We start from the raw sequence: 15,412 nt of genomic DNA, 5'->3' as shown, positions 1-15,412 counted from the left end.
CTGGACAGAAAACAGTGAGGAAGGTTCGAATGAAAACTGAAACTTTGTTGGATTGCCCAAAATAATGAAAAAATTACAGCCCTAATTCCCACAATGTTTGTGTCTCTCTATGTTTACCTATTTGAATCTTTCATGCATATGTTTGTGTATAATCAGTATTTCATTATATACACTCATTTTATGCTTTTTATATCATGACGGATACATCAGTAGAACTAAGCAGAAAAATTACAAGACTTTAGTGTTGGAAGAGAGGGAGACGTGCACTAATTAAAATGTTTCTGTGGCCGTTTGCTAACATCTGTTGCTTGTAGGTGGACACACGGAGGAGGACATCTTTTACAGCAGAGCCAAATGGAAGTAAAAACAGAAAGAAAAACCAGATCCATTTGCTTGAGGAAGACTGTCGCGGAGCTAACATCTGTGCAACCTTCCTCTATTTTGTACGTGGGATGCCACCACACTATAGCTTGATGAGGGGTGTGTGTCCCCGCATCTGGAATCTGAAACTGCAAACCCTGAGCAGCCTAAGCCGAGCGCAGGAACTTAACCACCATGGCACCAGCCCGGCCCCTCCACTCCATCTTTCTAGCACCTCTGAAACTCGAGTCTCAGATCCACTACCACATCATATGATCTTCTGGTTTCCAGAGGCAATGCTGCCAGCGACTGGTGGGCACGTGTTACATTTTCAGAACATTCTTATTTGGAGTGTTGCTGAGGAGCTTCCTTTGCCCTCAGCCCCTTATTTGTGCTACATTTGTATCTTCATGTGTATTTGTTTCCACTCTGCCCACAGGATTCATCTATTCTCTGAGGTTCGACTCTGGATAGGATTTGAATGCTGTTTCTATAAGACTTCTTTGGGGCAAACTTGTCCTACCTGTGGCCTAGGGCCAGCCAAAATACTTTATTTGATTCTACAGAAGGTGATTAAAACTCCTAGGGTGATTAAAACCCCTTGATGTGACCGTGGCTGATAGAATTTGATTATATTCCAACTGTTTGAATTTACACTCTGTGGTGGACATGCCTGGTTGCTTGTGTAATATCTATTCCCTGCTTCTTCTTAGTAATCAAACCCAGTTTGGGGGTTTCTTGAAATATGCCCATGCCCCTTGTAGATAGGATAGACCAAATGAATAAGTTTGAGCCAATGATTTGTAGGTGGAAGTTGTTGGGTTGTGTTTCTCAAGAGAGGTCCATACCCTTCCTACTTCTTCCTTCCTTTTGTCTAGAACATTGTCCTTGGAGCTGGAGTGCAGTGACCATCTCATGACCATGAGGCAACCTTGAGAATGTCAGCCACATGCTGAGATGGCAGAGAATAAAGAAAGAAGGAGGCTGCAGAATGGAAGCATCTCTGAGCAGCCAGAACAACTCTGGACCGCTGCCCTCTGAATTCATTTTACATGGAAGGAAAACAAACCCTTCTTTTGTTTAAGCCAATGTTACTTCTGGTTTCTGACATCAGGAAGAAGATACAGTTCTTCCCTCACCACCCCCCACTATCAATAGTTTTCATGACATTTTTCAAACATACAGCAAAGTTGTAAGACTTTCTCGATGAATACCAAATTTACCTGCTAACTAGATTCTGCAGAGACATTTTACTGTACGTGTTTTATTATAATCAATCCTTTTGTTCATTCCCTATCCACCTATATTTATTTATTCATTTCAATCTTTATTTATTTGCTTATCTTCTGCCTTTTAAATTAAGTTTCAAACATCAATGCACTTTCCCCTGGTTACTTCAGCACACCTATCAAGTAGAAGAATACAATTCTGAAAGGCTTGAGGCACCAATGCTGCTTTGGAAACACAAATGTAGGAGTTTCTTTCTGTTATATGTTCTAAAATAATCAGTGGGGTATTTTCATCTGGGGATCTCTAGCTCCTAAATGCCTCACCATCATCAGTGATATTGACAATCTGTCCCCAGGTAACTGGCCTCTCCTAGTAAAAGTGAGGCTACCTCCAGGAGGCTGTGTAAGCAGGAGGCTCCAGGACTGCCTCTCAGGAACAGCTTGAGACAGGGACAAGCACTGCCTCAGGTCCCCTCTGTCCATTCCCTGGCATCTGCTGAGAGAAGTGCTGTCTTCTCCACTGATACCACGAGAAGGGAATCGATGTTCTGGAGATCCTGTAGGATGTAGGGCCCACAAATCACTTGAAGAAGAGCAGGCATAAAATCTCTTGTGAAAGAAGCTGAGGAGAGGCATGGGGTTGATTTCACAGAGAAAATAAAATAGGAGAGTGGGCATTATATTACAGAGGGGTGAGAATGTAATAATTAGCTCAGAATTTAACAATCTGCCTTGAGGGTCATCAAGCTGGGATAGGAGACATACTTGATGAAGTCAACTACATGTTAACAGGAGTATTTCTCCCCAGGTCATGCTGCAGCTACAAAGGGACAAAACAAACCTTCTCTGAGCTTTCTGCTTTTCTACTCACTGAGAAACTTCCTTTGAAAAATTCACAGTCTCTCAAAAGCTTTGCTGCTGGAAATGATATCAATAAGAACGAATCATTCCATTCTTGTCTGGAGGAGCCAAGTTACTTTGACACAGAAAAGCAGCCTTGATTTCCAACCTAGATGCTGCACTTCAGATAAGGGGTCTCTGGGCACAATATTTTGCTATCTTTTAACTTCACAGTTTCCAAGGAATTTGGGACCCAGGTCAACTTCTCACTCAGACGTTTACATGAAGTCCTGGGAGACAAATTTATGTGAAATGGGGAAGGAAAAAAATCATTAATTCAACAAATTTTTATTGAGAACCTACCATCTAGTCGGTATCAGGCACTGAACTTAGAGTTGGTGAGGAGATGCTCCATAATGGAGTAGTTAAATCATAGACTGTGAAGCCAGGTTGCCCTGGTGAGCTTTACTAGCTGTGTGCCCTTTGCCCAGTTACTTAACCTCTCTGTGCCTTAGTTTTACTATCTGTAAAATAAGGATAATAATAACATCTGCCTTTTTGTGTTGCTGTTGAGAGGATGAAATAAGATAATTCAGGCAATTTTCTTACAACAGTGCTTCATGCAGAATAAGCCATGAAAATGTATGTTAAGTAAAAAGTAGAAGTCCCTCTTCTCAGGGTCAATAGGTTGGAGTTTTCCCTCTAGGAGAGAGAGATCCCTGGGATTGACGCAGGAGGAATGCAACACTGAACAGTGGGCTTCTACTGCTAACTTTAGGAGATGAGCCTGATAGATACCAAAATGTATGCAGAGACTTCTTTTCTGTAGGAAATAGATAGGTGTGTGCATATACTTAATAACAATTCCAGTCCCTTTTGTACAGCAATTGCACTTTCAAGGATTTATCCTAATGACAAATGCCATTTGGAAATTATTCTGTGCAAGTGCTGAGAGCTATGCAAAATGATCTATATACAAAGACTTTACAGTAGGCATAGTTCTAACAGGAAACAAAGAAAAACTTCTTGATTAGAAATTATATAAAGTTAGTGTTTAAGATTTAGTATTAAGTCAAAGACATGTCATGAGACAATATATATATATACAGCAAGATCCAATTTTCATTAGAAAAACTTTGTGTGTGTTATTTGTGTAAGCATAGGAAAAAAACTTAAAGAATATGCATTTAACTGTTGATGAAGCAAAATATTTTAAAGGTAGGAAGTTATTCAAGTTGTGGAAACAAAATCACAAGCTAGAAAAGAAATCTTAAAAAATATGGGGAAAACAGTGTCATTGAAAGGGTCACTGAAATTGCTTGATAAGGAATGACTAGACTCTCAGAGGTAGTATGACATGACATCAGATGTAAGAATGTTGAATGTAGCATCAAGTGACTTTTCTCTGTGTATTTTATTTAGTGTCTCCAAGGGTTGCATGTGGGTCAAAATGAAATCAAGTCCTTGAATGAAAAGACTGTGAAACAGCAAAGCCCCTTCCAGATCCAGCTTCCTGCTGCTGTTCTGTTATGCAGGAATTCAAGACAACCACTGTTTGTGGGCAATGGCCTTTCTTTTCTTTATGTGGATCCAGGAGATCAAGGTCAGAGGTCACTGTCCATAACACTAGTCTTTAGTCTTTCCATCAGTATTTCTTGACTCTTGAAGTTCCTTTTGCAGTTTCCAGCTGGGGTGGCAACACCAGACAGACTCTCTTTACAAGACTCTGTAGGTTTGCATATTCCTTTCTGGCGCTGAGCACCACTCAGCCCTGGATATAAACTAGCCCCAGCCTTTGTCCAGTCCTGTGCAGGAATGGGAAAAAAAATGGCTGCTACTCTGAAAACAAAAGTCAGAGGGGCTCCACCTCCACTGCTGGCTCTGGCGAACCTCTGGGGGAGTTGTCCCTAGAAGTGGCTCCTAAACTCCAGGGCCCAGTTCTCCCCTGGAGGTTCAACTGAGAGAAAGTCTGGGGATTGATGGCCTCAGTGGCAGATAGTCAGAGGAGTTGGGTGATAGAACCAGAGGCAGAAGAAAGGGCAGAAGGCCTCAGAGAAGGAGGCGTGGGGGAAAGTGTAGATGTGGGACCCATCAGACACACTATAGAAGAGACATCCCCAGCCTCATAGTCCAAGAAGAGTTTCAGAGAAGTTAAGGAACCTGACCCTGTTTGTCCGGGTAAGTAGGATAAACAGGGGCCAACCAGGTGTGTTGAACAGGCAGAGAAAATGGGCACAGACAGATGAAACCCAGTGATGCATTTGGGTCACTGGAGGTGGTACGATCAGGCCAGTGCAGGGTGGCATACAGCAGTCGGTGTCCGAAGATGGTGCAGAAATAGGAGAACTAGACCGCTGAGTGCCTGCAATGCAAGGATAAGTCTTTCAGGGATTCGACTTTATCCTTTACGGTAGCATTTCTTCAACTGAGTTATGTAAAAACTTGTTTAGATAAAAACTAATTTCTAAAATACATCTGAAAATATATCTTCAAACTCCTGAGGGATCCAATTTGAAAATGCAGCATTAAAAGTTAAAATCTGCCAGCAGGGAGTTCATTTGTCACTGATGGGATTATAAACACAGCAGTTAGCTTGTAAACTGGAAACACTCAGCAATGACTGATTACAAGGAAGTTAACCTGGTTGTACTGAGTCTGCTTAGGTTGTGTTTGTTTAGGTTCAAATTGACATTAAGACAATTTTTTAACAAAGTTGAAACTTCCTTTACAGTTAACACATCTCCATTGCATCCCCGCCAATAAGATTTCATAAAGTAGAGTTAGGGGTGAGGAAAGGGCCTGGGGAATATCACGGCAGAGAGTCTCAGATGCGAATAGAGAGAAAGTGTCAGAGTCATTCAGGAGCCATGTACTTGGATCTTTCTTGACTGCAGTGGAAGAAATGTGGAGAGTCATTAAGAGGCTTAAAGCAGGAATACCTAGAGGTGTATGGGTCCCTGGGGAATCAGAACTTACTGAGTTCAAGCCAGACCCCTGGAAAATAAGAAGGGAAAAAAAAATGTTACTAGAATTGAGAAGGGAGTACCTCCAGAAAATAAACCTTACAAATGACCCAGTGCAGGGGTGGGCACGTGGGGTGGGGTGGGGGTGAAGTCATCAGGCTCCCGCCCATAAGCCAGGACCTTAGGTTCCCTCCCTGATGAGATACCTCTTGTGCTTCATACTTTTTTTTTTTGCTTTCTCTCTTTCTCCTTCCAGCATGGCCTGCAGAAGCAGTAGCATACTAGAGAGAGAAGGGGCAGCAAGGCGCACAGGGCTGGGCACTGGAGAAGAAGGGGTCTGCAATGGAAGGGAGCTTTAGCCCCCAGGAAGGGGATCACAGAGTTGATCTCATGATATTAAATGATCCTTTTCCTTCTAAAGTCTCAACAAACTTTGGGTAAGACTTCGGTAAACTCTTGCTATACCATAACACTATTACTTGTCTTGAACAGTCTGATTCTCACATCTGAATACGACTGACTTGAGCATCAGAATCATATGTTTTTATAATTTAATCTTTCAGTAGGTTACATTTCCATGGTGCAAATATCAAAAAAATAGAAAAAGTCCTCCAAGTCTCCCATTCGCTCTCTCCTCCCTCCCCCCCATTTCTTAGCCTCTCATTAGCCAGCTTAATATGGTGTTTAAGAATACGAACCTTAAGGCGTCGCCCGGTGGCGTAGTGGTTAAACTCGTGCGCTCCACTTTGGCGGCCTGCGGTTCGTAGGTTCAAGTCCTGAGTGCAGACCGGCGCACTGCTCATCAAGCCATGCTTTGGCAGGCATCTCGCATACAAAACATAGAGGAAGATGGACAAAGATGTTAGCTCAGGGCGAATCTTCCTCATCAAGAGGAAAAAAAAAAAAATGAATATGACTTTGGAGCTGGAGGGCCTGTGTTCAAATTCAGGCTCTTCCACTTGACTGGCAGTGTGATCTTGAACCAACTACTTCTCTACTCTCTTCCTGGCGTCCTAATCTGGAACATGGGGTAATAATAGTACATCACTCATAAGGTTAAACGATTTAATTAATGCTTATAAAGAGCCTGACACATACTGAGTGCTATGCAAGTGTGTATTAAATTTTAAAAATATATAAACTGCTCTGCATCTGGCTTTTTCTCTTCATCTTGGAGATGCCATAGTAGGGCAAAGACAGTGTCTGTGTTTTCTTTTCCAGCTGTCCAATATTCTGTTGCGTAAAAGTTCCCCATTGATAGACATTTGCATAGTTTCTAAGTTTTTGCTATTATAATTAATGCTTTAAGAAATAACCTTTTGGGGCCGGCCCCGTGGTGCAAGTGGTTAAGTGCGCGCGCTCCGCTGCGGCGGCCCGGGGTTCGCCGGTTCGGATCCCGGGCACGCACCAATGCACCGCTTGTCAAGCCGTGCTGTGGCAGCGTCCCATATAAAGTAGAGGAAGATGGGCAAGGATGTTAGCCCAGGGCCAGTCTTCCTCAGCAAAAAAGAGGAGGATTGGCATTGGATGTTAGCTCAGGGCTGGTCCTCTTCACAAAAAAAAAAAAAAAGAAGTAACCTTTTACTTGGCTCATTTCCGACAAATGCAGCTATTTCTGTGAGATGAACTCTTAGAAGTGGAATTTCAGATCAATAAATAAGTACTTTGGAGAAATACTGCTATATTGCCCCCAATATAAGTTGTTCAACTTTATACCAAAAATATACCAAACTATACCAACAAATGTCTAAGTTCGACTGTCTCCCCACAGTCCTGTCATCAAAATGTGTGATCTACCACCTCAGTTTTGTTTTGTTGCCAATCTCAGAAGTGGAAAATGTTTTGATAGACTTTCCTTTATTGAATGAGACTGGACATCATCTTATGTGTGTTTCTGTGAACTAGTAATTCATGTTCTTTGCTCATTTTTCAACTGGGCGGTTTTATATTTTAGAGAGATTAGCTCTTTCTCTTAGATACGAGTTGTACATATTTTTTCCCCATTTTGTCATTTGCCTTTGCTTAAGGGTCTGATCTTTACCATTTTTCCCAATTCCCATTTCCTGTCACAGTTTCTGGCACACAGGAAATACTCAGTAAATATTTGTGAGATAAACAGTGTTATGGGGAAAAGAAAAATCCCTAGAGTAAGAAGACGGTTCAGGATCCCTGTTCTGTGCCTTATATTCGCTACAGAGACCCGAGTCAGCAACAGAGAATCACACATCCTCCTACTTTCAACAGCCACAGCTCAGCCCAGTACACCTGAGGCTAAGCAGGTACTGACCTGCAGTGGAAATCCTGGCAGTCTTTTCCTGCCTGAGGAGGGGATTTCTGATGATACAGGTTACCCCTTCCCCACAGCTGCCTTTCACGATCACAGATTATGTGACTGCATACAGGCCATCTCCATCTGCAACCAAAGGTGCTGCCATAGCTGGCATGTCCTCTCCCTTGTCTTCTCTCCACTGTATTTGGGGCTGAGGATACCAGCCAGTCGACACGCACTCCTGATGGATCCCTCCACTCTCATAATCCTTCATTTCCAAGTGAGGATCAGAACCCAGGGCTGTGGAAAGATAAATAAGCCTGAATTCTTTAGAGCCTCTATGTGAGTCTCAACATGAATTGGATATTACACTCACACTAGATAATTCCAGATGGTTTCATTAAGGAGCTGTTTACAAATATGTGGTCATGGTGAGGGGAAAACCACATGGGACAGAACAATAACCAGGGCCTGGAATAATCAAGCTGTTACCACCCACCCTTAAATTCAAAGGGAAGGGAAAAGAAGCCATTTTGAAGATCTAAAAGAAGAAAGTCATGTAGAGAGGGCTTTCTTAAGAGGAGCGGCGATCTTCGGGAAGGGAATGCAGCCAGCTGGAGGTGGTCCTACAGGGAAAATGCCAGAGGGATAAGAGCTTAGACCTCTCGCTCTTCTCTCCCTTCTTCCATCTTCTGCTATGGTTCCCCATTGTCCAAACCAAGCCAGAAGCAATAGGGCAAGAAAGTGCCCTAGAAAGAAAAAGGCAACCCTTGACATCTGGGCATCATCCTGGTCTCAGTGTTCTCCTGTTGAACATAAGCAATTTCATGAAACATCAACATCAGACAAGGGCATGTTGTCACTACGATGGGTCAAGGCAAAAACAAGACCACTCAACAATCATGTTTGAACATACAGAAAAATATGAACCCTTGCCAAACCACAGTCATGACCAAATATTTCCCTATCCTGGCTATGAGTGACTGTTGCTCTTTTCCCAATTGCAACTTTAGCCTCACTCAAATATTCCTCCTAGATTAGACTTCTTAAGACACTCACAGAATCACACCCCCCCACCTTCCTGACAGCATCCAATCCAGAGCAAAGCTTCACTTCCATAAACGCTTCTCAACTCCCGAAACACAAGCCCAAATTCTACACCAAGTCTTCTCTAACATCCTCTTTCTGAGACACCGCACAGTTCCCACATGGCGTGCATTCTCCCTCTCTGCAACAAGTAATACACACAACTTGGTCAACTCCAGGTGTGTTCCTGGAGGCTTTGGGCTGGACAACGTTGGCAGCACAGATGCTATCCTACAGGTCAGCCTCCCAGGACCCACACCAGCACGTACCCGGAGGGCCCACAGAGTGATCTGGAACACAGCTGAAGCCAGACATCTGTGTGCCTTCACTGAGGAGATATTTTCTTATCCTTCCTATCCCCAACATTCCACTTCCCTGATTAGACCCTGGTTGCCAGCATGAGGGAGTTCTTTACTTGATATTATAGGGTACAGGAGGGATTCTTCCTGGAGGAAAATCAGTCTCTTTCCCAAGGGCCTCAGAGAACAACGAGGGAAGGCAGTGGAGGCTATTCCTAGTGACCAGTCAGAGTACTCTGAGGTGGAGTTGGAGCATGAACTCTGCCTGTCTCCCCAGGTCTCATGGAGGAACGAGCTCAGAATCAAACCCAGAGGCTCACCTGCAACCTTCAGCTCCACCATGGCTTTTTCAGAGAAGTTGCCATATTGGAAATAACACATGTAGATTCCACTCTCAAGAGGCTCTGATGCTGTAAATACAGAGAATAGCCTTCCCTTCAGTGATGCCATCTCTTAAACTGGATGTTCTCCCTCAATACTCGGCCATCTGTTGGTTTTCTACTTCCTTCCAATTTGCATACATATATACTACCTCCCTAAGTCTGGATCTCACCCACATCAGCTCCACGGTCTCCGCACTCATCTTCAGGAACAGATGACAGGGCAGATCAGCGTCTTCACCCACCCTGGCCAGAATGGGCCCAGGGAGTCCAAACACAGAAAACTGAGCTTATAGGTAAAAGAAGAAGCTCCATCAGAGAGAGTTGGGGCCATGAGGGTAAGAAGGGAGGGGAGTCTCAGGCAGGGAGAGTCAGGTACAAAAAACCTAGATAAGAACATGATCCTAACAGAAGTACAATCTGTCGTAATGTCATGTGCACCTTCAGCTTGGGATGGGACTTCCAGGACTGAGTAGTCACTAGAGGTTCTGACCGGACACTAATAGGTAATGGTCTGCTTCAGATCCATAAAAGCAGAATGTTTCCTATCTGAGCAAGGGGTAAGCAGCTGGACCAAGACAAGGCAGACAAGGAGGTTGAGCAGAGGGAAGTCTAGGGAACTTGCCATTTTCATCTGTGCTGCAGAGAGATGCAAGAAAGAGTCAGGCAGAAACTGTGACCTTGTCCCGGAAGAAGATGACAAATTCCATATCAAACCTCCTCTTCCCCAGGGCCGACTCAGGGTGAAACACACAGTCACTAGTGTGGTGACTCAGGATCCTCTTCTGCCAAAATGTCTGCTTGAATCTCTTAACTTTGAGTTCCAACATGGAAAATCACCCATAAAAATATGTTATGTTAAATGTACATACATTTAACATATAAATCTTATGTATGTAGTGTTAAATGTGCGTACATTAACTCTAACCTATCAGAAAATCCTTGGCTCTACTGTCTAAATATGTTCAGAATCCTTCCACTTTCCCACACTTCCCCTGCTACAGCCAGGTAATAGCCTCCACCATCACACTCTGAATAATTCAGGACCCTCCTCTCTCAGTCCCCTGAATCTGATTGTGTCCCCTACTGTCTATGCTCACCACAAAAGCCAGAGGTTTCCTTGAACCATAACATGTCACTCCTCTGCTCAACATCTTTCAATTGCTCCCATTTCACTCAGAGTAGATGCTGAAGTCCTCACAATGGCCAACATTGCCTCCAGGACCCACACCTCTCACTTCATTTCCTCTACTCTCCTTGTCTGATCCAGGCACACTGCCCTTCTAGCTGGTCCTTGGATAGACTAGGACAGAGGACTTGGCTCTTCTATCTGGAACCCCGTTCCCCCAGATATCCAAAAGGCCACTCCCTCACCTCCTTCAAGTCTTTCCTCTAGACTTGAGGAAAGTCAGTTCCTCCACAGAGGGGAGGTGAAGTGTTGTGAACACAAGCAGATGCTTCCCTAATGAGATACTCTTTTGGTCTTGCTTAGGGAGCAGAGCCTATCCTCTTGTGCTCCCACTGGGACTTGCCTATGTAATGTATGTATTCCTATTTTTCATTGAAGTGGTTTCAAGGAGCAAGCATGTCCTGGATATGCATGTAAGAGTGTTTCAACTCAGTGTGCCTCAGTGAACACTTTTCACAATTGTTCTTTGGGGGAGAAACTTATTTGGGAAGTAAATTATTCATTTCTTGTCTTCCCTTTCCTCGAGTGTTCACCAGTGCTCCTTGGCAGATGGGCTCTGGGCTCACCGGCAATGGATAAGTTCCTGGTCTTATTCTTTCCACTGCTAGGGAAGTGCTTTTTCGAGGCAGAGATGTAAGAGCTGGCACTTGCAAAGAAGGGGCAAATATGTCAAACTAGGAGCACAAAGCAGCCCATCAAAGCTCATGCCTCTGTGAAATGCTGAGGTTCTCCCAGCTCAGAGGCAGGGACCCTGCAACCTCACCCTCTCAGCCCAGAGCTCTCAATTGTCTTGGCTCAGAAAAGCATCTCCACCATCTTTTAGGGGTGGTTTGTGGCATCACTGTGAACCTTTGTGATGATGGAAGTGTGGGGCCCTCGCCAAAAGAAAGGATTAATACTAGCTGGCATACTAGTTTGGCTTCCATCCTAACCACCCCAGAGTTGGCTGCAGCCATAGATAGTGGGGAGCCTGAGAGCAGGCCTAGGTGCATTACTCAGAGACACGACTAAGAATTCTGGCTCTAACTCCCTCCCTTATTCCTTGGGCTCTCCCATCATGTATCCTCTCCTATCCTGAAGAAGTCAAGTGGGATGGGGTGCTAACAAATGACTTGAGTATGTGCCCGTATGGGAGCAACAGCAGACTCCTCTAAGACAAAACACATGACCATCACCAAGTTCAAATCACGCCCCCATTAGACTCCGGTTAAGATCACGGCAGACTTCCTGGTGGAGACTAGAGTTAGATAGAGGCTGAACCCACCACTTCTAAATCACAAAGCTAGTGAATGGGAGAGCTGGGAATAAGACCAGGTCTCACCCATCATTTCATTCATTCATTCAACAAATATTTACTGAGCACACACTATGTGCCAGGCCCACTATGTGTTAAATGTGGGAACAAAGAGGAGGTGGAAATTGGGTGATGGCACTATGATTGACAAGGTGTGTGATCTCAGTCATGTGAAAAAACCTGTTTGAACTCAAGTCACTCATGAAACAATGTGAAATATAAACTTTACAATGTGCAGAATTACCCCAGAAATTCCACTTCCAGATATCTGGTCCAGCAAAGCACATGCATGGGTCCAGAGAGAAACGTGTAAGGATGACACTGCAGCATTATTTATAAAAGTAAAAAAGTGATCAACAACCTAACCGGCCACCCATAGGACACTGGTTAGCTAAATAATGGCTCATCCCTATAAAGGAATTCAATGCCAGAGTTAAGATTAGTTTACAATCACTAATCCAGATAATCAAGGTATATTAAGTGAACAAAAAGCACGTTGCAGAACAATACTAATGATTCTACTAAAAAATAAAAGCAAAGCTATAAATTTGTAGATACATGTTTATGTCATTGCCTTAAAACAGGTCTAAAAGTATACATGCTACACTGAGAACTGGGGATTGAATTAAAGATATTTTTGTCCTTTGCCCCCTACTCCTTGAAAATTATTTGAATGTTTTAAATTTTAGAAGTCTTCATCTAAAATTTAAGAATTAAAAATTGTTTCAAGTAATTATCGTGACTGCAACATATTAGTTGTTCAGAAAATACCAACTCCAAAACAAACCAGCATGAGGCCCCCAGTCATAGGACCTGGAAGTCCGGGAACTGCCGGGGGACAAGGGAGCAGATGTCTGTGAAGCTGGCTCTCCTTCAGACCTTTGTCTGAAACCTGGACTCACCCTCAGACAGAATACTGCCTTTCAGTCCATCCTCTCCTCTTCAAACTGTTCTCTATGCTGCTAGAGAGAGGACAGTATTATTATTATTATTATTATAGGCACAATTCCTCTGCTGTCCTTATAGTAGAGAATGTTTTTATCCATTTTTTTGGATATTTATTATTATTTGTTCCTGATTATAGACAATTTTAATATAGAGAAAAATATAAAGAGATAAAATTAAAAATCTGTAATGGTAATCATATACTTAGCTTCATGGAAATGTAAATATTTCTGGAAGTACTTTGGCAGTATACATATACACCAAATGCTTTAGAAATATTTCATCCTTTGACCTAGAAATCCAGTTTTAGGAATTACTCTTAAAGAAAAAAAATCAAACGTTAACACAAAGATTTCTGCTTAAAGCTGTTCATCATAGTAAAATTGACAATAGTAAAATGCAGATACAATTTAGGTATCCAAGGTGAATCCAATTTTGTTTATTAAAAACATGCTTCCTAATGACTGTATGGAAATCCCTTTATGACTGGACAATGTGTTGTTTATCAGTCCTCCAAATGCTGCACATGTATGTGTATGTTACATATGGAGTCTGGTTCAGATTTTTCTAAACTACAAATAATTCTGTAACAAACATAATCACCTATAAATGTTTAAAGCACATCTCTTTTTAGAATCTCTTAGAATACATTCCCAGAGATGACCAAAGATATTATAAGAGTCCTTTGCTCCTTTCTGACCACAGTACGTTCCTAAGAACATGCAGTTGGCAAGTTTTTTCATTCAGGTTGTCTCCCTCCCACCAAATTTCCCAATGCAGGTCCTTCCCTTTTGCACTGCCTCCTACCCCTACCCCCATCTCCTCACCACACACAAGCACCAAACCCCTTTCTCTGGGTGAGGACTTCCCTGTACCCACTCTAGGCCTTTTAGGCTCTCTTTCCGTCCAGGACCTGTGGCCCTGACTTTTACGATTTCCCCCACTTACCCCTTGGCATTCCCATCTGAAAATCACAGCCCACACAATGAAGGTAATCAATGGTTCTCCATTATAGTTAACAGTCTGCTCTGGAAGAAAGGGAAAAGAAAGAAAGGCTGCTCACTGTGAGCAACAGTAACAGAGTCCCTCTTTGGAAGAATTAGTTTTCTGATTGGCTCAAAGGAGTGTTTCTTATCAGTTTTGGTCAGACACAAGTGGGGAAGTTTAGAATGAAAACTGAAACTGTATTGGATTGCACAAAATGAGGAAACATTCCAGCCCTAATTCCCACACTGTGTTTCTCTGTGTTTACCTATTTGAATCATTCATGTGTATGTTTCTGTATCATCAGTATTTCATTAGATACACCTGTTTTACGCCTTTTGTATCATAATAGATTTATCAGTCGAACAAAGGAGAAAAATTACTAGATTTTAATGTGTTAAGAGAGGAAGATGTGCAGTAATTAAAATGTTTCTGTGGCCATTTTCTGACATCCGTGTGAATGTAGGTGGGCACACGGAGGAGGACATCTTTTACAGCAGAGACAAACGAAAGTGTGAACGGAAGGAAAACCAGATCCACTCCACCTTTTCAGCACCTCTGAAACTCAGGTCTCAGATCCACGACCACATCATATAATTTTCAGGTTTCCAGAGGCAGTGCTGCCAGTGACTGGTGGGCACATCTTACATTTTTCAGAACATTCTTATTTGGAGTGTTGCAGAGCAGGTTCCTTCACCCTCTGTGCCTTATTTGTGCTACATTTGTGTTCTCATGTGTATTTGTTTCTACTCTGCCTGCAGGATTCTGTATTCTCCGAGCTTAGACTCTGCATAGGCTGTGAATGCTGTTTCTATAAGGTGTCTTTGGGACAAAGTGGTCCTACCTGTGGCCTAGGGCCTCCCAAGACACTTTATTTGCATCTCGAGTCCCTGATTAAAGCTCCTAGGGCTTTTTTTTTTTTTTTTGCTCCTAGGACTTTGATGTGACTTTGGCTGATGGAATTTGATTACAGTCAGAATATAATCAGAATTTAGGCTTTGTGGTAGACATGGCTAGTTGCTTGTGCAATATCTATTCTCTGCTTTTTCTTAGGAATCAAACCCAATTTGGGAGGGTCCTGCAATGTGCTCATTCCCATTAAAGATAGGAGAGACCAAAGGACTAAGGTTGAGCTAATAATATGTAAGTGGAAGTTGTTGGGTCGTTTCTCAAGAGAGGTCCATACGCTTCCTACTTCCTCCTTCCTTTGCCTAGAACATGGTCCTTGGAGCTAGAGTGCAGGGACCATCTCATGCCCATGAGACAATGTTGAGAGTTGAGACGGCAGAGAATAAAGACAGAAAGAGGCTGGGTCACGGATGCATCTCTGAGCTGCCAGACCAGCTCTGGATTGCCGCTCTCTGAATTCATTTTACATGAAAGGAAAACAAACATTTGTTTTGTTGAAGCCAGTGGTACTTCTGGTCTCTGTTATCAGCAGCAAAATACAATTCTTCCCTCCCCACTCCCGACTATCATTGGTTTATCATGAAACTTTTCAAACATAGAACAAAGTTAAAAGACTTTTTCAATGAACATCAAATATACCTACTATCTCAATTCTACAGTAACAT

General features: G+C 42.9%; 1 pseudogene; it reads right to left on the bottom strand.

The window, feature by feature from the left end:
- Nucleotides 1-5,283: 5,283 nt before the first annotated feature.
- On the bottom strand, nt 5,284-13,818 carry LOC106804032 (butyrophilin subfamily 3 member A2-like; annotated as a pseudogene).
- Between the last annotated feature and the right edge of the window lie 1,594 nt (nt 13,819-15,412).

The sequence above is a fragment of the Ceratotherium simum genome, chromosome 13, assembly GCF_057802395.1.
Source record: "Ceratotherium simum simum isolate JZ-2026a chromosome 13, ASM5780239v1, whole genome shotgun sequence".
Lineage (NCBI taxonomy): Eukaryota > Metazoa > Chordata > Mammalia > Perissodactyla > Rhinocerotidae > Ceratotherium > Ceratotherium simum.
Note: the sequence above shows the minus strand (reverse complement) of the source record. Positions and strands in the feature narration are given on the sequence as shown.